Source organism: Protopterus annectens, chromosome 7.part0, assembly GCF_019279795.1.
Source record: "Protopterus annectens isolate FY-2018-M chromosome 7.part0, PAN1.0, whole genome shotgun sequence".
Lineage (NCBI taxonomy): Eukaryota > Metazoa > Chordata > Ceratodontiformes > Protopteridae > Protopterus > Protopterus annectens.
Window position 1 is genome coordinate 1,365,193,853 of NC_056739.1, and position 22,631 is coordinate 1,365,216,483.

Sequence of the window (22,631 nt, forward strand, 5' to 3'; positions counted from 1 at the left end):
GCAATTTATCACCTCCTTTGTTTGTTTCAGTTTGCAATGTCATATTTCAATCTCTTTTCCATTTCTTATATTTTTATCACCTTAATTAAGTATTTTGTTTTTATGGAAATATATCATACTGAGGTTGTGTGCCTAGATCCTGATGTTAAACATTTGTTTGGATTTTTTTGAATTAAGACAAATTTCTCTTTTGAAACTTTTCACATTCCTTCTGCAATTTTTCTACTGAATATATCACTCCAACTAGTTTTTATAGTGACTGTTTTGCTTCCTTATAATCTGTCATTAATCGTTTGTGCATTGGTTTAGAATTCAATTTGGCAGAATTGTCTAGCAAAAAATTAACCTTTATAACCCCATGACCACTGTACATCAATGGTAGAAACACTTGACATGAAGGAACTGTAATTTGTTTAGGAACACAAACAATGTCTAGTGTTTTCTGTTGCCTGGTAGGCATTCTTTACAATCAGAAGCAATCGTTGTGCCTGAATATACTTTGTAAATAATTGTTTTACTAATGTTGCTGAATTAATATTATTCTAGTCTGTTTCTGGTAAATTTAAATTCCCAGCCACTATTATTCTTCAATCCTGTGTTTCATGCAAGAAATGTATGAATTTCTCCAGGTCATCAACACTTGATCTTGGTGGTCTATACACTCCAACAATTGTTATATGTTCCAGGGTTGTCTTTATTGTCACAGTTATACGATACACAGTATTGGTATTATTATGGAACATATAAGAATCACAGGTCTCATAGCAATCTTTAATCCTTATCATAACACCACCTGATTTTTGTTAGAAAGTTTGTTACAGCAAAAAAGATGTATACTCTGATGGAACCAGTTTCAAGCCATTGTTCTTTAACCAGGTTTCACAAACAATAACAACATCAGTATTATGGGAATGTAGCAAATTTTCCAATATAAAAAAAACTTTATTATTAATGATCCTAGCATTAACAACCATCACAGATACATCAAATGTTGCTATCTGTGATCTGTTTAAAATTTTGACCTGGCAAAAAATCAGGCGTTTTTTTCTTTTTTCAAGAAAAAACATCTTTATTGAATTATTACTTATGACACATGTGATCATATATTTACATAAATGAAAACAAATCATATTGACACATTTTCAGCTGCAAATATTATATATCACTTATGCTCTATACAGTTATTGTCAAACAAACATTACATAGCTCATTCAATAGCTTCCTTCCCTTAAACCTCATTCTTCCTCCAAAACATTTTTCTGCATGTATTGTTCACATGGTTCTCGTTTTTCCATTTCTTATATTTTTATCACCTTAATTAAGTATTTTGTTTTTATGGAAATATATCATACTGAGGTTGTGTGCCTAGATCCTGATGTTAAACATTTGTTTGGATTTTTTTGAATTAAGACAAATTTCTCTTTTGAAACTTTTCACATTCCTTCTGCAATTTTTCTACTGAATATATCACTCCAACTAGTTTTTATAGTGACTGTTTTGCTTCCTTATAATCTGTCATTAATCTTCTGTGCATTGGTTTAGAATTCAATTTGGCAGAATTATCTAGCAAAAAATTAACCTTTATAACCCCATGACCACTGTACATCAATGGTAGAAACACTTGACATGAAGGAACTGTAATTTGTTTAGGAACACAAACAATGTCTAGTGTGTTCTGTTGCCTGGTAGGCATTCTTTACAATCAGAAGCAATCGTTGTGCCTGAATATACTTTGTAAATAATTGTTTTACTAATGTTGCTGAATTAATATTATTGTAGTCTGTTTCTGGTAAATTTAAATCCCCAGCCACTATTATTCTTCAATCCTGTGTTTCATGCAAGAAATGTATGAATTTCTCCAGGTCATCAACACTTGACCTTGGTGGTCTATACACTCCAACAATTGTTATATGTTCCAGGGTTGTCTTTATTGTCACAGTTATACAAAACACAGTATTGGTATTATCATGGAACATATAAGAATCACAGGTCTCATAGCAATCTTTAATCCTTATCATAACACCACCTGATTTTTGTTAGAAAGTTTGTTACAGCAAAAAAGATGTATACTCTGATGGAACCAGTTTCAAGCCATTGTTCTTTAACCAGGTTTCACAAACAATAACAACATCAGTATTATGGAAATGTAGCAAATTTTCCAATATAAAAAAAACTTTATTATTAATGATCCTAGCATTAACAACCATCACAGATACATCAAATGTTGCTATCTGTGATCTGTTTAAATTTTTGACCTGGCAAAAAATCAGGCGCTGTTTTCTTTTTTCAAGAAAAAACATCTTTATTGAATTATTACTTATGACACATGTGATCATATATTTACATAAATGAAAACAAATCATATTGACACATTTTCAGTTGCAAATATTATATATCACTTATGCTCTATACAGTTATCGTCAAACAAACATTACATAGCTCATTCAATAGCTGCCTTCCCTTAAACCTCATTCTTCCTCCAAAACATTTTTCTGCATGTATTGTTCACATGGTTCTCATTTTTTTTCTGTGTAATTTGCGCATCCCTTTTCTAAAGAGCCCACTTCCAGTTCTGATATCTCTGTTACTATAGTCACTGTTTCAACTACAGCCGGTTTAGACTTTGATTTCCATTTACTAGTAATTGATTTTTTTAGCAGCCACCAGAATTAAACTCAGCAATGCTGTACTTGGTCTAGGCAGTTCCAATTTTGTATCACGGCTCAAAAAATAATTTCCTTAGTTGCACCAGTTGGCTCACCCAGTATTTTTTCAGAGTAGTCTTCAAGTCATTTTTAAAGTCTGCCAAATCATTACACTCCCAAAAAATATGTTCCTAGTTATCTCTTTCTTCCCTATTATACCTCCAACATTTGCAATTTATCTGAGGAAAAATTCTTTGAAATCTGCTTGGGGTATAAAAATACCTATGCAAACACTTTCAAGCAAATCTTCTAGACTTTGTTGCATATTTGTGAGCCATACATAGTTTCTTTGAGAATTGCTTATCCAATGTCTCATCCCAATCCTTTATAACTTTCCCTAATTGATTTCTATTGCTGTTGTTGTTTCTTTCGGCTTTTCCCGGTTAGGGGTTGCCACAGCGGAACACCGGTCCACTAATGATTGGCAGTAGATTTTTACATGTCGAGTTGCCGGCCCTGACGCACAACCTTCAACGAAAGTACGCCCATTCACGTATGTCTCCACACAGAAGATGCTCTAGCTGAGAATCGAACAGGACAATGTCTTACTGTGAGTCGACAACGCTACCGCAGCACCACCACCGCTGTCATGCAATATTTTATATGCCATACTAATTATTCCTTTTTAACAATTCTACTAAAACTCTACCAGTGCTGGTCTTTCACTTAGGATCCCCCTATTCCTTTCTGTTTGCCTATATTCTGATATCAGTCCTTGTTAGGGAAGGCAGTCTCAAGACTGCATTCCAAATGAAGTCTTGGTCTCTTCCCATTCTATTGCCTTTCCCTCTCTAATTATTTTCTCCCAATACCTTGGTTCCTTTGCCAGATTGTTCCAGTAAATTACAGCCCCCATCTTGTCTATTCTCAGTACCCCTAATTGAATTCATCCTTACCAGCAGAGTTTTCTTTCTCCATTCCTGTGTTGGCTTAGTTTTTACAATACTTTCTGATGCTTTGTGAATATAATATTTTATGTGTTTATTGTTACTCTCCTTAGGGATCTACATCCAAAATTCCAGTCTCTCTCATTGTTTCTTGAACTTCCCCCATGTTTCATCATCATCCCTTTCCACTTTGAATTATAGCTTTCTAGTGTTATGTATAGAAGTCTTAACTGTGTTGCTCTGAAAAATACCCCTTCGAATCAGGAAATTCCAAACCACCTTGTTCTATTGCAAGGATTAACTTACACCACTTGATTCATGCTGTCTTCCCCATCCTAGATAAAATCTTTCAACTCTTTTATTAATAACTTCTCCTCTGGTTGACAAAAATATATCTGACCTGTGTATAAAACAAAAGGGTCTAAAAACACTTTCACTACTTGTATCTTGCTACCCATATCTATAAAACAGAGATTCCAATTTCTTAGTTTTTGTATTATCTTTTTAGTCTCTTCCCATGTATCCTTAGCTACCATAACAGAATCCTTTTTAACCCATATTCCTATGTATCTCATTTTACCATGTCCCCATAAATATGGGTATTGCTAAACCAGTTCATGTGTGGGTACATAGTTTCCAACTATTGCATTTGCTTAATCATTCATTTTGTATCTCAAAAAGACTTGAAATTGTCTCAGAATGGTCCTCAAAACTGAAATGTCTTTTTCTGGTTTTATCAGTTATAAAACAATATTATGGTCTAATAAAGCCAACTCTTCTTGATTACTTTACCAATTATATAATTTAATTTTTGAGTCCCTTATTTTCTTTTGAACCCGCCTTGTGTTAATCAAATATTGCAAAATATTTGCCGCAAAATTCTCTTCCCTGATCTTGACAAGTGCAAAACACGTGTGTCCATAATTAGGCTTTGCTGCTTTACACATTTGTATTTTTTAATGGGATTTTTTCATATAGGTAATTAAGCAAAAAATCTTTTCATTCACAGTGACCTGATTCTATTTTCGATATGTGATTTGTGAAAAACACATCCTAACAGATGCGCAAGCAATTCCATCTTAGAGCTGTAAGTTCCCTACTAACAGTCATAGAGTCCTTGTGGACGAGATCATTTGTACCAACATGAATAAAAACAGATTCATACATTAAGGTGTTCTAAGGCCTTTCTCACATCCTCTGTCTTTTGCTCCTGGCAAGCATCAACACTATTTGATAGTTATTATCTTCTCTGCAGATGTTTAATATCAGTTCCTCTAGAAACGGAATCTCCAATCAGAATAATTTCTTTTCTAACTAGATCTGAAGACTCTTCAACTTCTAATTCAGTAATATCTGCTCTATCAATTGGTAGAAAGGAATGATCTGTATTGCCATCAGTCTTGCTAATCCCAATGTTTCCACTGATTATTAGATTTGCAAGCATACAGTTCTCACCTAGCTGTCTTTACACCTTTGCAGCTTGAGTCACACTATTTGTTTTCTCTACCATTTTTTTCTTACAGTAATGTTCTTCAATACTTTCACATTCACTTTTGACTTCTTCCTTTTTACCTGCCCCTTGCCTCTTTTTTTCTACTTTCATTTTTGGGAAAGTTATACTTTTTTCTGTAGACTGAAGGTTTTCTGGTAGAAGATGCTATCATTCCCTGAAATCTGTGTTTTACATAACGAAGCAGTGTCCTTTTAATTAGTATTCAGAAATAAATAAATAAGTAAAAACTATTAATAAATAAGAAGTAATGTCTGAAACAGTGACAGTAGACCATGCACCACACAGCATAGCCCACGGATACCACTGCATGCATCAATTATACCCTATGTGTTGTTTAGAATAAAGGAAACTAATCTGAATGTCAAGGTCCATAGTTCTGTACTATACACCACCTCTTTACTTGCTCAACTGTATGTTGTGCATAAGCCTACCACATGGGGTCCCTTATTATTGCAGCCAGCTGGTCACCATTAGCTATAGTAGGACTGAAACTGGGAGCTGCAGTGATAACATGGGTCACTTCACCAACAGACTGGTGCATGATCGTGTTGTGCAGAATGAAACATGCAGTGAACATCCTGCATGCAGTAGCTGGATCATACTGAAGGGCACCCCCAGACTCATCCAGGCACCAAAAATAACTCTTCAAGAGGTCAAAAACCCTGTCAATGAGAATACAAGTCTCAGACAAGGCTGTGTTGTTATTCTTTTCAGCAGCTCGACTTGGATTTGTCACTATTGCCACGAGCCATGGCTTCAGTGAATACCCAGCATCACCTGAAAGAAGAAAAAGAACAACAACAAAAGAGAAAGGGGGGCACAAAACAAAGAGAAAGGGCTTAGTATACAGCAATACATTTTACAATAAATAACTGGTGTACCAGATATGTGAATCATGTGCATTGCCAGAATGCTGGGCAAAGATGTTGGTGATGCACCCCCATGATTCACATACAACCAGGAAATTGATGAGATGGTAGCCTTCCCTATTACAGTACAGCAGCCCCCTCCCCAGGAACCAGATGGGGCCCTAATTGCAACATGGCTGCAATCTATCACACTGAGTACTTCTTGGAAGTGTGTCACCCATAAAAGGCACTCATAGTCCCGGCTCATTCCTGAGGTGACACTGGGAAATAGATGTACCAATCCACATGTGCCAAGAGAACATCAAGGAACTGCCAAAGTATCCTTGAGACAGAAGCTGTAGGATATCCAAAGTTCCCCCAGTCTGTCTCTAGGATGTCCCCATGGCAAGTACAGTGAGGGCTATTCATACCTTTGTATCAACAGGGATTGGAAGGCCATGCATCCCCCTGTCTCATGCATACAAACTCACTAAGACCCTTACAATATTCCTGTCCACTCTGAGCCTATCAAGTATCTCCTGATTGTTAAAATTATAGTAAGATATTCTCTGCCTATATTTCCATCTTCTTAGCCACCTGGCACAAATAGTTTTGGCTCAGCCAAGACAAGCTACTCACACTGTGAAATAGCTAAACTATCAGCAAGTGACAGCATCATCAAGAATTGCAACACCCCTAAGAGTTGACTCAATAGAGTCTGGGAAAATATGTAGACAGTAATCTGGCCTTGGACCAACACATAGCCAAGATAGTAAAAAAATCATTCTGAGTCACCCATCCCATAAGTAAGCGTATGGCATCCAGTTCCAAGGAAGTATAGTACACTCTACTCAGCCTTTATCAAACCAAGCATTGTGTACAATGTGCCTTTGGCATGTACCTAACCAGCCATTTGCAACAGATGGAACATCCTCATAGGTTCCTCACCAGGAGAATCTAGGGTATAAATACCCTGTCCTACACAGATTGCCTTAAGGCCATATCTCTGTACTCAGTCTTCTACAGGTTACTGAGAGGTGATCTACCCTAGCATATAAGGTATCCTCAGATTCAGCTACAATGAATCTCTTGCACATCTTTAAAACAAACAGCAATGGAAACATTAGATCAAAGGACCTGAATTTTTCCCATTAAATAGAACATGCTAGAGAGACTGATATGTATCTTAAAAGATCCCCAGACTGTGGAATATGCTCTCCATCTGCATCCAGCAGAGTTTATTCCCAACCCTATTCAAATGAAACCTTGATTGTTGGATGGAAAATTGCAAATTCACCCAGTCTGACCCCCATGTTCCTGATGGACAAAGGTCAACAGTAAGTAAATTTATCTCCAACTAACATACTCCTCCCCCCTGTAGCCCTTGGCTACCTCCTTATTAACATACCCCACCATATGGGTGTCTGAAGAACTCAGGGTCAAAACTAGGCTGGGTTACATGGCTAGGCTTGTGAAACCCATAAATCTATGAACCTACAATGTTTGCATTATACACCCCTTATTCTGCACTGCTCCTCGCTTGGCTGTTACAGCTACCATTGTAATAATGCAACCTAGATTAAATTATACATACACATGATAGTAAGAAACGCTGTCCATTAAAAAAACAAAGAATCCCAGTCAGGATTCAGCACTGACATTAAGGTCTGTTATGTCAATATTTCCATAGGATTGATTTAGCTTAGTGGTTTTCATTAAAGAAAAATAAAGTCCTTTCACATCTAAACTGAAAAATCTCTTACACAGTCTTATTAACACTGATTATCTTGACTTTGGTGCAGTTTGAGAATACTACGCTAAAACATGGCACTCAAATTAAATTTAACATAAAAAGTGACTCAGAAACTTCTAAAGTAGAGATTGACTACTGTTTCTTGAACAGTTTTCTGATGTGTTCAGTTATGTTTTGTAATTTTGTATTTACTTGAAATATGGCTTTCTGAAAACATTTGTGAATAACTTCCCATAGTGTAAATTTACATCTGCATTTTACTTAGTTCTAATAATCTGGACCACATGATAATTGATCCAGTGACAATAGCTGTATGAATTACAACACAGAAGATAAGGTACACCAGAGAGATAATAATATATACAGGAGACAGTATTACACACTTCAGAAGAAGGAAACAGAATATTCACTTACCTGGAAAGTAATAATGATTACTAGGCAGTTAGTCTTCATCTCAGACTCATCCATAAGCCTTCCCCTTGTTCAAATAGAAATCAATTTCTGTTTGCTCTGAAAGGAAACATTTTGTCCTATGTCAGGACATAAGTCATTCTCAAATTTCAGCAAAGCCCAGATTTACTCAGACTTATTATCCAAGAATAATGCTGAATAGTCTATGAAACTCTGACACCATTAAGCCTTTTTTTAAACTGAAGGCTCCCTCCAAATTGTTACTGCACTTTCTGATAAAAGAATAGATGATTTCACCTGCCAGTGGTACAAACTCTTCTTTCCATCAAGAAACAGCAGATAAAGCCTCTTGTAAAGGGAGCATTAAGTAGGCATATGAGGTTTGAAGACTCCTTTATTGTTAATCAACCTTTTGAGGGAGATTTTTTTTGTAGAGTTAAATATGACACTTCAAGTGTCAGCAGGCCAAAAAGGGCTAGGAATGGTACTATTATCACAAGGGAGGTCAGTTGCATATGCAACTAGACTGATTTGTAAATTAAATATGCACATATTCAGAAAGAAATATGAGTCAGAGTGCTTGGATATAAAAAAAAATTGTGATTATATGTACCAAAGACAAGGAGGTATACAAGACTGCAAAGACTTCTGCTGACATTGCAGGAATGTGATATAGGTGCATATTGTTAACATTTTGAGTAGAGCAGATCTGGATGAATGCGAAACAGATTTGTTGGAAGATGTGGGAGTTCTATGAGCTATGATACAAATTCAGGAAATTCCTGAAAAACTGTAATAGTTTATGACACCTACTTCAGAATATACAGAAATATAACTATTAAGAGAAACTATGCAGATAGGTTGGACCGATAGTGTGAAGAAGCTTCATTCTTTGACCCAGTCATATTGTGCTTTTCTGGAAAAAATATTGCTCTTCAATAATAATAAAACTAAAACTTTTGTGTTAAATCAATTACTAGATAGTAAGTTTAAATATAAATATAAATATAATTGGGAAGGAAAAGAACTAAAATATTTAGAAATAAAAATCTATCAAGATGTGAGTGAGATTATTAATAATAATTTTGAAAAAATAATTAAAGAGTTACTTATTAAAAAATGGAATTAATGTTTTATATATATATATATATATATATATATATATATATATATATACAGGTTTACAGTCAAAAGGTCATTGATATATCTGACAGCCACCTCCTCAACCATGGTAGGAGCGACAGTCAGAATGTCGATGTTCATCTGTACATCCATTTAGAAGGACATACACAGGGCAGGGATTCACAGCATTGCTGTGAATGGGGGATTTAGAAACTATGGTCAACAGAATTTGTCAACTTTGTTGCGTCGACCATACAACCTACCTAATATGTATGAGTCGACGTTACTTGTCGCGGAAATCACCATTCGCGTAAGTAATATTTGTGCTTTTGATAGTAAACCTATATATATATATATATATATATATATATATATATATATATATATATATATATATATATATATTGCATTTTAGAGCTGTAATACCTGATAAAAACTCTTAAAGAAAATGTAAAAATGTTAACTTCATTCTTAAGGTATCTTTAAAAGCTTAAAAGCTGAGAATTGCTTACAGAAATTATACAAGATTATGGAAGTATGGTGGTGTTAGCTTCCCAGACGTAGAATCGTATTCTATTGCTACAGATTTTGGGTCTACTTTATTTAACTGAAAGCTGATTCCAGTGAATGCAAATCCATCGACACAAATGCATTGAACCGTGAAATAAGCAAACTTACAAAACCGTGAAATTACCGTGAAATTCGAACATGGAAGTGTTTTGGTTGGCCCGTCTGAGCTACCGATCTGTAAGGTAAATGCGGGATAGTTACGGACATTAGGGTGTGGGTTAAGGTAAGTGCATAGATAGGTAATGTAATATGGGTAATGTATTTAACGTTTAGTGTAGGGTTTGAGGTAGGGGTTTGGTTAGTGTACGTGTGTGGTTTATTTATTTTGTTTGGGTATAGCTCTGTAGGGTAAGTGTGCGGTAGTTACAGACCTTAGGGTTAGGGAGGCGTTAAGGAGAGTGCATAGATAGTGGTGTATGTGGGGTTTAGTGTAGGGTTAGAAGTAGGGTTTTGGTTGGTGTATGTTTGTGGTTTATTTATTTTGTTTGGGTGGGTAGTGTGTTTCGGGCGGTGGGGTTGGCCGTTTATGAAAAATCGGTATTTTGAGTTTCATGGTTTTTTGAGTTTGCAAATTTCACAGTTCAATGTATATGTGCCGATGGATTTGCATTCGCTGGAATCAGCTTTCGGTTAATTAAAGTAGACCCCAGATTTTAACTAAGTCATACTCTGGTTAGACTCAACTTGTACTAGTCAATGGAAACACATTCTGGAGCAGATTATGTTAATTCTTATAAGTTTGTCAGATAATGATATTTAACAATCCTTTCATCTAGTTAATACAATTTACCTGAGAAGGAAATTTATTTCAGTCTTTAGACTCTACATATATGAAATCAATTCTTAAAATGGTTAAGAAATATGTTTTTAAAACACCATTAATATCAAAATGGTAGTTGTGCTTTCTCATTGCTCATACCTCTAGATATAAGGAAACTCAGAACAATGATAAAATGAATTTACTGTGAAGTAATGGATTACTACTATGATCTGATTACCTTGAAAAAAGAAAAGCTAAGTAACCAGAAAATGTAATAAAAGATTGGATGAATCTGTTAACCAGTTATTATCCATCAGTATGAAAGTAAAAGAATCTGCAGAAAATATGAGTGAAGAGCAACAAAACACTATCCCCATATTATGAATATATGAATGCTATCATCAAAAATAAATTGACCTACAAGGGAAGCTTGTCCAAGTTATATAATTATAATCATTTTGATTCAAAATTCTGGAACATTTTTCAATTGTGGTATACTGAGTGACTCAACAGATGGTAAGAATAAAATGTTGCTACTTAAATCAGTTGGTCAAACTTCTTCAAGTTTATACAGAATTCTTTTATATGGAAATATATACATAGAATGTTTGTTACTCCAAATACAGTCTCCAGTTTTAGTAAACTAACTTTTTTGTTTTGTTGGAGATGTAGTAAGAATGTAAAAAGACACACACGTTTATAGACTGTTAAAAATTAAATGTGTGTTTGAAAGAGATAAGTATGTTTTAAAGGGGTTGCAGTCTGATCGTTGTTTTTTTTTAACAAGATCAATAATACCAATGAATGTTCCACTTCCTGTGTCTGTAAAAGCCAAATAACAAACATATTTTGGAGTCTACTGGCAGTTGCTAGAAAAATTATTACAAAAAAAAAATGAAATTCTAACTCAGTTCCTACGTACAATTTTAAAATTTAATAGCAACATTATGTAAAACTAAAGAAGTGATCAGAATATGGTCTATAAATCATACTAAGACTTGCAGGGGTTGAGATAGCCTTAAAAATGTTACTACTGAAATACCAAGACTCTTAATGTGTTAATTGTATAAAATTACCCTCGTCATTCAGTGTACTCCTAATACTGCATAACAGTATGTGATGTTGAATTTCTTCTTTTCTGAGTATATATTGAAAATATTTTAAATTAATAACATTTTCTTAAAAAAATAATTTCATACTGACTAACCAAGACATGATTAGTCATAGTCAACTCCATTTAGTGTTATAGTAGACAACAGCGATTGTGCTTCATATGCTAGATTCTATCACACTCTTGTAAATGGTGGTCACGGTTACTTTATATAGAATACCTGTTTTTGTATGAGCCTTGCATATCACACTACAGATTTCATTTTTGGCAGTCCTTCCCAACAGGTGAGATGCTGACTACAACAAACAACTTCACTCCATAAACTGTGATGGCACACTTGTCCTTGACAGGTTTACAGTTCCACAGAACTCTATTCTTAGTTCTTGAAATTAGCAAACAAGTTTTGGTCTGTAGTAGATGTGACGTATAAATGTCACATCTTCAGAAAAAGACAACACTATAAATTAATTACAATCTTCTGTGTGGTCAGCCCTCTTATGGGCTGCTCATGCTATAGTCCAATGTACAGAAGAATGGTTTCAGGTAAAGAGATGTAGGTGATTTTCTTACTTTTTGCTGCATAGAAAATAAGGCTAAAGACTACGTCTTCAGTGTTATCATCTGAGCTTTCAGATAGCTCAGATGTGTTTATGCCAAACAGAGAGTTTATCAATGCCATATAATGCTTAAAGGCTTGATCTATGCCTGACCTTGAAGAGGTGAGTTAAATCACCTGTTGAAATCATTTCACTTGAGTATAGTCTGCAGATTTTTTTTCAAGAGATGTTTGATTCCGGTCACATATTTATTAGTCTGGTTGATGATATCTTGAAAGTCAGTTGTTGGTGAAGTACAGAAAGTTCAGTATGTTATTAAACTGATCTCTTTGTGTGAACTGATAAAAGATTAATAACACAATACCAGTGTGTAGCAGAAGTATCCTTTAATACAATGATAAAAACGATAAAATCTACAATAAGTCCAGTAAAACAAGTGAGATGAGCGCTTTTGCAACAAATGTTGCTTCATCAGATCTGTGAAAGCGCTCATCTCACTTGTTTTACTAAACATATCGTGGAGTTTATTGTTTTTATCATTTTATTAAAGGATACTTCTGCCACACACTGGTATTTTGTTGTTTTTCTAGCACTTATTTTTTGCCAACCAGTGTGGTCAGTACCATTTATTTTCTTGTCTTTGATAAAAGAATAATGTTGACAGTAATGTGTTTATTGTCTATAAGGTTATGGAAAGGATCATTATGGAATTAATAAACAAAGACATAAGCAACCAACAAATGATTTACCAGTGCCAGTTTGGTTTTGTCAAAGGCAGATCCTGCATACTCAACCTGCTTGACTTATTTGAGTAGGTCGCCAAAGCAATGGATGAGGGAAACTGTTAATACCACATACTTGGACCTCAAAAAAAACATGCAACAGCATCCACCATTCACCCATAGTTAATACACTTATTAAGAAAAATATAAATTCCTATGCAACTCATTGAATAGCAAACTGGGTCAAAAACAGGACACAATAAATTTGGGTGGGTAGCTCTACCTCCACCAAGAGACCTGTCACTAGTGGTGTACCCCAGGCTTCAGTCCTTGAAACATTCCTTTTTGGCATCTACTTATCAAAGGTCAAGACAAATGTTTATGGCTGATAACTGTAACCTTGCTGCCATCATAAACTTTCCAGAAGACACTAAGATCCTTCAAGAAGGCCTGCCACAAACAAAAGGCTTGTGTCAAAACCATGGCCTAAAACTAAATGTCAAAAAAAATGCATAACTTTACCCTTCAACAAGCAAGATTCCCCCTGCAACTATCACATAGAAAATACTACCTTGAAAATTGACCCAGTAATGAGGGACATGGAAACATATGTAGACAATGGGCTGTCATTTGATGACCACGTAGTGACTACTGCTAGGACATCCTTCTTTATAACACAGTTTATTAGCAAGGGTATGGCTTCTGAATCTAGGGAAGTGACCCTGCTGCTATATATTGCACTCATTAGGCCAGTCATTGAGTATAATGACATATTAAACATATACCTGTCTAAGCATCTGACTCAGCTTGAGCAACCACAATGTTTTCCCACCAAGAAAACCAAGATACTAAATCTCAAAAACTACTCTGACTGCCTCAAAGCCCTTTGCCTCTTCTCAGTGTCCTACAGGCTGCTAAAGGGAGATCTCTACCTTGCTTGCATAATGTCTGAAAATCCCATCCTTTCAGACCTTCTATTCATCAGTATGTCCAATATTGGCTGAAACACCCACTCTACAGACCTCAATCTCTATTGCAACTTAAACAGAACATGCTGGGATAGATATGTATCACAGAGAATATCACTTCTCTGGAACCAACTTCCTCTGCCTTGAAATCAAGAACATTTCTTGCTTTATTCAGGAGTAAAATGAATGCATGGATAGGGAACTGAAAGTTCACTCCTGATTTGGCACTTATTTTGGGTCTCCTTGGACCTCATCCTGCTGACCCAGCTCCCAATGCCCCATGCCCAAACTGGGTATACCAGTCATTCTTCTACTACCCCAGACTACTTCAATATTACTAGGGGTAGCCATGGATCCTAAGGATATCCTAGGGGTTTGGCTATCTGTGATTCCATCTGGGGAGGGGGGATTTCTCTTTTATATGTCCTACATACTCCCTTTCCAGACCTCCTCATCCTCATCAACTAAGTCTAAGGGTAACTCCCTTCTTTGGACCATGGTTCCCCTTAAGAAGTGTCTTCAACAAGAGCCATCCCATCCAGGCAGACACACCTATTCTACTGTTCTGTTTATCACCCAAGCCAATAATTGAACCCAGGTCACCTTGGCCATAATCAGGGATTCATCCCTCTATGTCACTAAAGTGAGAAACTGGCACCTTGGTCCATTCTTGACAATGGGAAATACCTGCTCCATGTTTATAATTATCCATACATTACTATATATATAGTTTTTTTTTTTTTGCATAGTACTAAAGGATTATTTTACCTGGGGTTATACAAGACTTCCACAAACTAAACCATTGAGGCTAGAAACTCAGTAGGAATGCATGGCTAGCAAGGACCAAGGATCTTCACAGAGTAGTAGCATAGTAAGTAGCTATGAATCCAATAACCTCTTTCCTAAGTTAGAGCCATTAACTCCCCCAACATTTATGATAAAGTACCATGTAGAAAATTTTTTAAATCTGCCAAATTGTTAAATAATCAGAAAACATGTTACATAGTAGTTACATAGATTAGTACTAGGCTAACTGCCCTTGTGGGCTATTTTCAGCATAGCTATTTACCCCATGTGAGAATCAAAGCCTGCACCATGTGTCTGTAAGGTAAAAACCTTAACTACCATGCCAACCTCCCACCTGTTGCCAGTTACCTCTCTCTCATTTTCATCACACCACCAGCATTTGCTATCTACCTGAGAAAAAATTCTCTAAACTCTACCCAGGGTATAAAACTTTCTGGACTTTCTTGCATATTTGGAAGCTGTACGAATTTCCTCCATTTGTTCTTTTGTAAATTGCCTTCCCAGTCTCTCTTCCCATTTTTTTCTAACCTCGTCTGATTAATTCTTACACTTATCATGTATTATGTTACATACCCTGCAAATTATCTATTTTTAATGGAACTTCTGTTACACACTTAACTGAAATCTCCACCACAACTCATCTTCCACATACCACTACTCTATTCCTCTCTCTTGGCCTGTACATTGATATCAATCTCATGTAAGGAAGGCACTCCCTAACCTATATACCAAACTTCTTTTTGGCTTCATCCCACTCAATTACCTTTTCCTGTCTAGTTATATGTTTCTAGTTCATCAATTTTTTTCCAGTAAAGTTCAGGCCCATCCTGCCTATTTTCTGTACACCCACATGCAGTCATCCCTATTAGCAACATCTCCTTTCTCCACTCATGTGTTGCCTTAGTTCTTAAAATACATGCAGATACTTTATAACATACCTCTCAACTGTCCAGATTTCTGCAGAATGTCCAGATTTTTGCCTCATATTATTGGTCTGTTCCTACTAAAATTTGTGGTTTTGTGGCAAATTGTTGAGAATTAGTCACTAAATAATGAGAGCTATTTGAGTTTCAGACTTCATACCCTTCAGAAAATGCTTGCTAGTATAAATCCTGTTATTCTATCAAATTTCCAAGTTTATAAATGCAATATTTAAAAACTGTCCCTATTTTTGGACTTTTGCCCCACATTATTTTTGGCTTTGTCCAGATTTCTTGCACTAAGAGGTTGAGAGGTATGCTTTATAAATAGAATTTTCTGTATGGTTGTTGTTATTCAACTTATTGGCCTACATCCAACATCGTAGTCTCTCCTTCTTTATCAAACTTACTTCTGTTTCATTATTATCCCTTTCCACTTTGATTTATAACCTTCCATTTATGTTATGTATATGAGCCATAAAATGCATAGCTGTAAGGTATCCCCCTGCAAGCAGGTAATCCCAATCCACCATGTTCAGTGAGAGAATCACCTTTTCCAACTTAAATCTTTCCCTCCTCCCCTCTTAAATAAACTCCTTCAACTATTCATTATCATCCACAACTGTTTTGGTTGATAATAATATGCCTGACCTGTATATAAAACTAAAGGCACTAAAAACATGTTTACTGCTTGTGTTTTGATATCTTAACCCAATAACAAGAGCCTCCATTTTCTCAGTTTTTGTATTCTCTTTGGTTTACTGTCTTCCCACATATCCTTAGCTGTCAGAACAAATTCTTTTTTAATACTTACACCTAAATATTTCATCTTATTATGTTTCCATAAATATGGGTATTTCTAAACCAGTTCATGTATAGGTACATATTTTACTGCTATAGCTTTTGTTTTGCATTTATTAATTTTATAGCCTCAAAAGACTTGAAACTCTGTTCTAAATGTTTCACAACCCTGATATTGCCATTTTTGGATTTTTCAAACATAAAATAATACCATTGGCACATAAAGCTAACTTATTTCCATTATCATACCATTTATATCTTGGGGTTTTTGGGGGGGTCCCTTATTTTCTTTACCATTGGCTCTAATAACAAAAGGAAAAGAGGAATCCCTTACCTAGTTCATCTTATCCAAACACAGCTTGTTGGAGAGGAACCAACCCACTTTAATTCCTGCCTTGAACCCTTTATATAGCCTCTTAATTATTCTATCACAAAAATGCAAATGCTACTATTGCTCTACTTATAACTTCCTAGCTGACTCTAGTGAATGCTTTCTCTGCAAGACCCATCAACAAAAACAGTGTTGTTTTACATTCTGCTTCCCTATGACTCATCATTGTTCTATTAATATTATCCTGTTTATCTCCACTCCCCAAAACACATTGATCAATATTTATGAATTCTGGTAACATGTTTGCCATTCTGTTAATTAGTGTAGACATAAACACTTTCTAATCAAAGCTTAAAATTGAAATGGATCTATATAATGCTTGGAATGAAGGGTTGTTGCCTTCTTTGAGTAACACAGACTCTACAGCTTTCTTTCAAGAGGCTGGCACTCTCTCCTCCTTTTAAAACACCGTTAAACAAAACTTTCCAGATCTTTGTCACTTTCTTCCCTCTCACTTCCAAAATGTTGCAGAAATACCAACTGTTCATGGAGACTTCCATGCTGATATATTACACATCACCATTTCAGTTCATCTCTTTCTGTCTTAGCTATTAAATGTTGAGCTTAAGGCATCTCAAACCTTGACATAATTAAGTCTTCCATAAATATTTCCATTTGTGCCTTTTCTTGGTTTCCACTTCCCCTCTGCTTTATATTGATTTCCACAGCATTTCCAAAATACATCTAATACTATAGGATCTCTGGTTATTTTTTCTTGTCATAGGCTCCCTACGTTTTTTGACAACTCTTTCTACTTTCTATTGCCTAAGTTGTTGTGCTAAACGTACTTTGGGTTTTTAGCAAAAATTAAGCTGCAACCCTTCTAAACTAATACATATTATCCAAATACTCCATTATTTTCCTCTTAGCATTCATCAGTTGCTCCTCTTCATGTTCTGTCAGATTCCCCTTATTCTGCAATACTTTAATGTTTGTCAGCCCCTCTAAATAATTCCGATTCTGCTAAACTCCTTTTTATTTTATCCTTACTAGCTAGCCCTTCTGAAGAAATCTGCATCTTCCCTAATAGTTTTGGAGTTATTTCTACCACATATTCCTGAAATTTCTCTCTTCTTAAAAGATAAATAGGAAAGCACCCATGTTTTTATTTCATTACCCTGGATTTTTATCTTTGTTTTTAACAATGCATGATCTGAAATATTTATTGAATGTGTGTCAAGGATTTCAATTAGATATGCATGCTCCCATGAGTTATAATTTCTGTCAAGTTTAACCAGTTTTTGTGCCTTGGGGAATAATATGTAAATTCTGCTTGAGTCACTACTACTAAATTCACATCTTCCATCATGCTAAATATTCCCATACATTTCTTGAAAAGTCTACATACTTTTGTTATATTTTCTCTTCTAGATCACCTGGATACATCTGTGCTATTGCAAATCAAGTTCTATTCCCTACTTATAAATAATATTCCCTGTTGAAAGCTGATTATTTCTTAAAAAATTTTCCTAAGCTCCATAATACTGGTTTTAGGTGGAATAAAATACATGAGAGTGTAATCCTCTTTCCTTGCCAATAATCCCTTGCTAACATAACTCTGCTACTGTTGTCTTATTTTCCTCTTCTGTCTCTTTTGGAGCACCTCTGGCAGTCAATATTATAACACCCTTTTTCCTTTTTCCCTGATATTCTGTTGAATGTTCACCATAAAATCTTTTCTTTCTCAAATTCACATGCTTATTTCCATTTAAATTTGTCTCCTGCAACATTGCCATTTGCACCATACATTGTATTTTTATTTACATTTTGGTTACCACTGTAGAGCACTGATCATATAATAATCAGTCATAAGCTTAAATAGGTTATAATAACATAGTAACAACATCAAAAGTAACAATAATAGACACAACTGTAACAAAAAGTGTATGTAGGTATCAATACCTAAGCACAGTAAATACATACAAAGATGTTTTGAATTGCAATGACAATTTGAGGTAGAAGCAGATAACAACATGTTCATCTGCAGTGATGCAGAATGATAATGTTGACGTCATAATAGGGTAGTCATAGTAATGTGAAGGAAAACAGTAAACACAGACAGACAGAAATTACTACATACTGAAATTTAAGTGTAAAGTATAGAGTAGGGGTGAAAGTTGAAGGAGAATGGCTTTAGCTTGTGAGGAAGTTTATTACTCAAGTAATGTCCCCAGTACTTTAGCAGTTGAGTTTGTGTTGACTGGTTAGAAACTGTTTCAATTTTGGCCTGAATGTGGAGTATTAGAAATCTTGCCTGAATGTGGACTATCTTTTGTAAGTGAGAGATTGCCACAATTTAGGTGTAAGTACAGATAAGCTATGTTCTATACAATGCAATTTTGTGGGAGGTGTTAAGTATAGATCAGAGTGTATGTGCTGTGTCTTTAAGAAGCATATCAAAGGCTGAGTATGCACATATAAATAACAGTCATGTGCTATTCCCAGTGCCATTTTTAGAGTGCAGCCAGAGAGTGAGCATGTATGATTGCAATAGTTAGTTTGGATATGTTACTTAAGTTAAAGTCAGTGAACTTCTATTGTGATGTGTTTGTATAAAATAAAGCTATTTGAACAGAACCGAGATCGCAGAGAATAACATTCAGAGCCATGAGGTGCAGAGGAGACAGTGAAGGTAAATTAAGAGAAACGAGCATGAAAAAGAGCCAGAAAAGAATCAATGGTAATGAGAATTCGCACAAACTACTTATTTTATAAAAAAGACAAAATGGGCATTACAAGGGCGCTAACTGTATTACTAAACAAGTGGGAGGCACAAAAGGTTTATTAACTAAGGGAAATGTTTAAAGTAAAGATGTCTGATGAAACGATTAACAGAAAAGCAAAACGAGCATGTTTAAGGCAAATGAGAATGTTTAAGGCAAAACGAGCATGTTTAAGGTACGAGTGTATTTAAAGGCAAAACGAGCATGTTTAGAGTAAAATGAACACAAGAAAAGTATAATGGGCATGAAAAGAGACTAAATGAGCAAAGCAATATAATAAGGCAAAAAGGGGCACATTAAGCATAAATAAAGCAAGGCCACTGCATGTTTTTTGGCAAAGTGCTGCGTTGGCATAACTATGACTTCATATTGTATCAAGGGCAGAACTAAAGTTATTCAAAGTATCTCAAAGTGTGTAAAAGTGCTTACAGTGTGTGCTTGTTATTGTGTGTGTATTCTGAAGAGTTTATTTGTGTGCACAGTGCAACTATTTCGTGAAGTACAGTCAAAGTATAGCCATTTGGAGAAGTTTCTTGTTCTGGGTGTGTTTATTCACAAAGTGCTGCTATTACAGAGTGTTTCTTGCCCTGTAAAGAATTGCCTAGAAAGATACCACCATTTTTGGGAAATTTCAGTGTGCTGTGTACAGTTTATTCACACTCAAAGTGCAATTACTTTGAAATGTGATTAACTCTGAGCTTTTCTTGCCCAGTTCATTCGCATCATGCAGTTATATGAAATGTTTCTTAAAATGATAAATTACTTTTGCAAGACAATAATTTCAAGAGTATTACAGTGCACTAGAGATTTATTTAGCAAAGTCCAGTTACACAGAGGCTTGCATTGAGCAGTTATTTGATATGTTTCTTACACTGATAAGAGGTGAGTTCTTGCAATATGGTAATTTCAAGAGTATTACAGTGCCAGAGAGAGGCTTATTTTGCAAAGTTCAGTTATACAGAGGCTTGTTGTGCTAGTGGGCAAAATTACAAATACTTTCATAAATTTTTGTTATATGTGCATGTGTTAGTGCTTTTTTGCAAAACCCTACAATGGCATGTGTTAATATGGCAAACAGTCTTCGAAAGCCCTTACCTCTTGTATTTGATTAAAATATTGCAGAGAATTGAAGAATATTTGAGCAAGACTATGATGTTTTTATGCAAGCAGCTTATTCAGATAAAGATGCACACAACAGGGCATTGATTTTGTTAAACCAAGCTGGGTCAAAGGCCACAGAAGAGAGCATTCATTTGTGTATGCACCAACGGTATATGAAGAAGAAGGTGAAAACCATCATATTGTTTTATAGACTGAATCAAGGGATGATCCCGAGTGTTTGAAGTGCAAGTTCAGAGAAGTGTATAATCCACAGACGAATATTATATAAGAGAGGCTTTTGTTTTACATGAGAGATGAGAAACCAGGGGAGACTTTTGCAGTTTATATAACTGACCTGAGAAACAAAGCTAAAACGTGTCAGTTTGGTGACTTAAAAGATGAGTTAATAAAGGACAGGCTTGTGTGTGGTAATAATAATGCTGCTGTGAGAAAGATCTTGCTTCGTGATAGTGATTTAACATTGAGTAAAGCCACAGAGATTTGTCAAATCCATGAAGTGACAGAAAAACACACAAGCATGCTTGCAGGTGACAAGAGAATGGTTTCAGCAGGCTTCAGAGCAAATATAGGTAGAATGTAACACATGGCAAACAGAAGTAGGCCTAAGCACATAGCAGTCATGGCCCCTGCTGGCTCACCAAAGAAACTATGTAGTTTCCTAGCAAGTTCTAAGACTAGTTCAGTTAAAGGACCGCATTCCTCAGTGCAGTACAAGCGTGAATCAGCAAAACCCAAGTCTAGCTTTATTGTTAACTGTCGCAACTGTTGTACAAATCATGAGTCTAAAAGAGAGCTATGCTTAGAATTCAGTCAGTAATGTCACAAGTGTAAAAAATTGAACCATTTAGTTTTGCAAATTTATTTATTTTATTTATTTATTTATTTATTTATTTATTTATTTATTTATTTATGTATTCCAGTTGTTCCAACTATCACACAGTTGTAAATAAAGGTCACACAAAAAAAGCAAGTTGTTCAAGTAGAGCCGCAGTAGTCAGCTTTCTATTTAAATGGTGTATCAGTAGTTGGTGAAAGAGTTGATGCAGTGAATTTATTGGCAAAGAGCAAAGTGTCTTGTACTGTCTGAATCAATGGTAAATCCAAAGAGCTTAAAGTAGGCACTGGTTCAAAGTGTAATGTTATATCAGCAGACACATTTGCTAAAGTGAGAACTAATGAGCAAAACAATGTGGCCAGAAGTGCAAAACTAGTTGCTTACGGAGGTGGAGAAATCCAAACCAAAGGCTCAGTGACGCTTTCATGTTATTTGGCCAAGAATTGTTGCAACTTATTATTCTATGTAGTCCAAAAGCCAGTACAGTCTTTACTGGGTCTCAAAAATAGCTTGAGAATGAATCTGCTTTCTTTTACCAAAGAAGTTCATCACATAAGTCCAAGTTCTAATTTTCTGAAGTCATTTTCTCAGAATATGCTGATGTTACTCCAGCAGTCAGACCAACAAGAAGAGTTCCGACAGCTATGCAGGATAAAGTTAAGGCTCAGCTGAATAAAATGGTGCAGCAAGGTGCAATTTGTCCAGTTACAGAACCAAATGAATGGTGTCGTCTGTGGTAGCATCTTACAAAAAAGTCTCAGATGAAATCAGAATATGTATTGACCCAAGAGATTTGAACCATGCATTGAAGAGACCATATCATCCAATGTGCACAAAGAGGTCACAGCCCTAATACCAAATGCCACTGTTTTTTCTGTCTTGGATGCAAAGAGTTCATTTTGGCAAGTGATGCTTGATCACAAATCCTCATTACTAACCACTTTTGGCACTCCATTTGGCAGATACAGATTCCTAAGGATGCCGTTTGGAATAAATTCCGCAAATGAAGTCTTTCAGAATGCAATGGAGCAAATTTTTTCAGGTTATCCTTGAGCCATAATAGTAGATGATTTATTTGTTGGGGGCAATGGTGAAGCAGAGCATG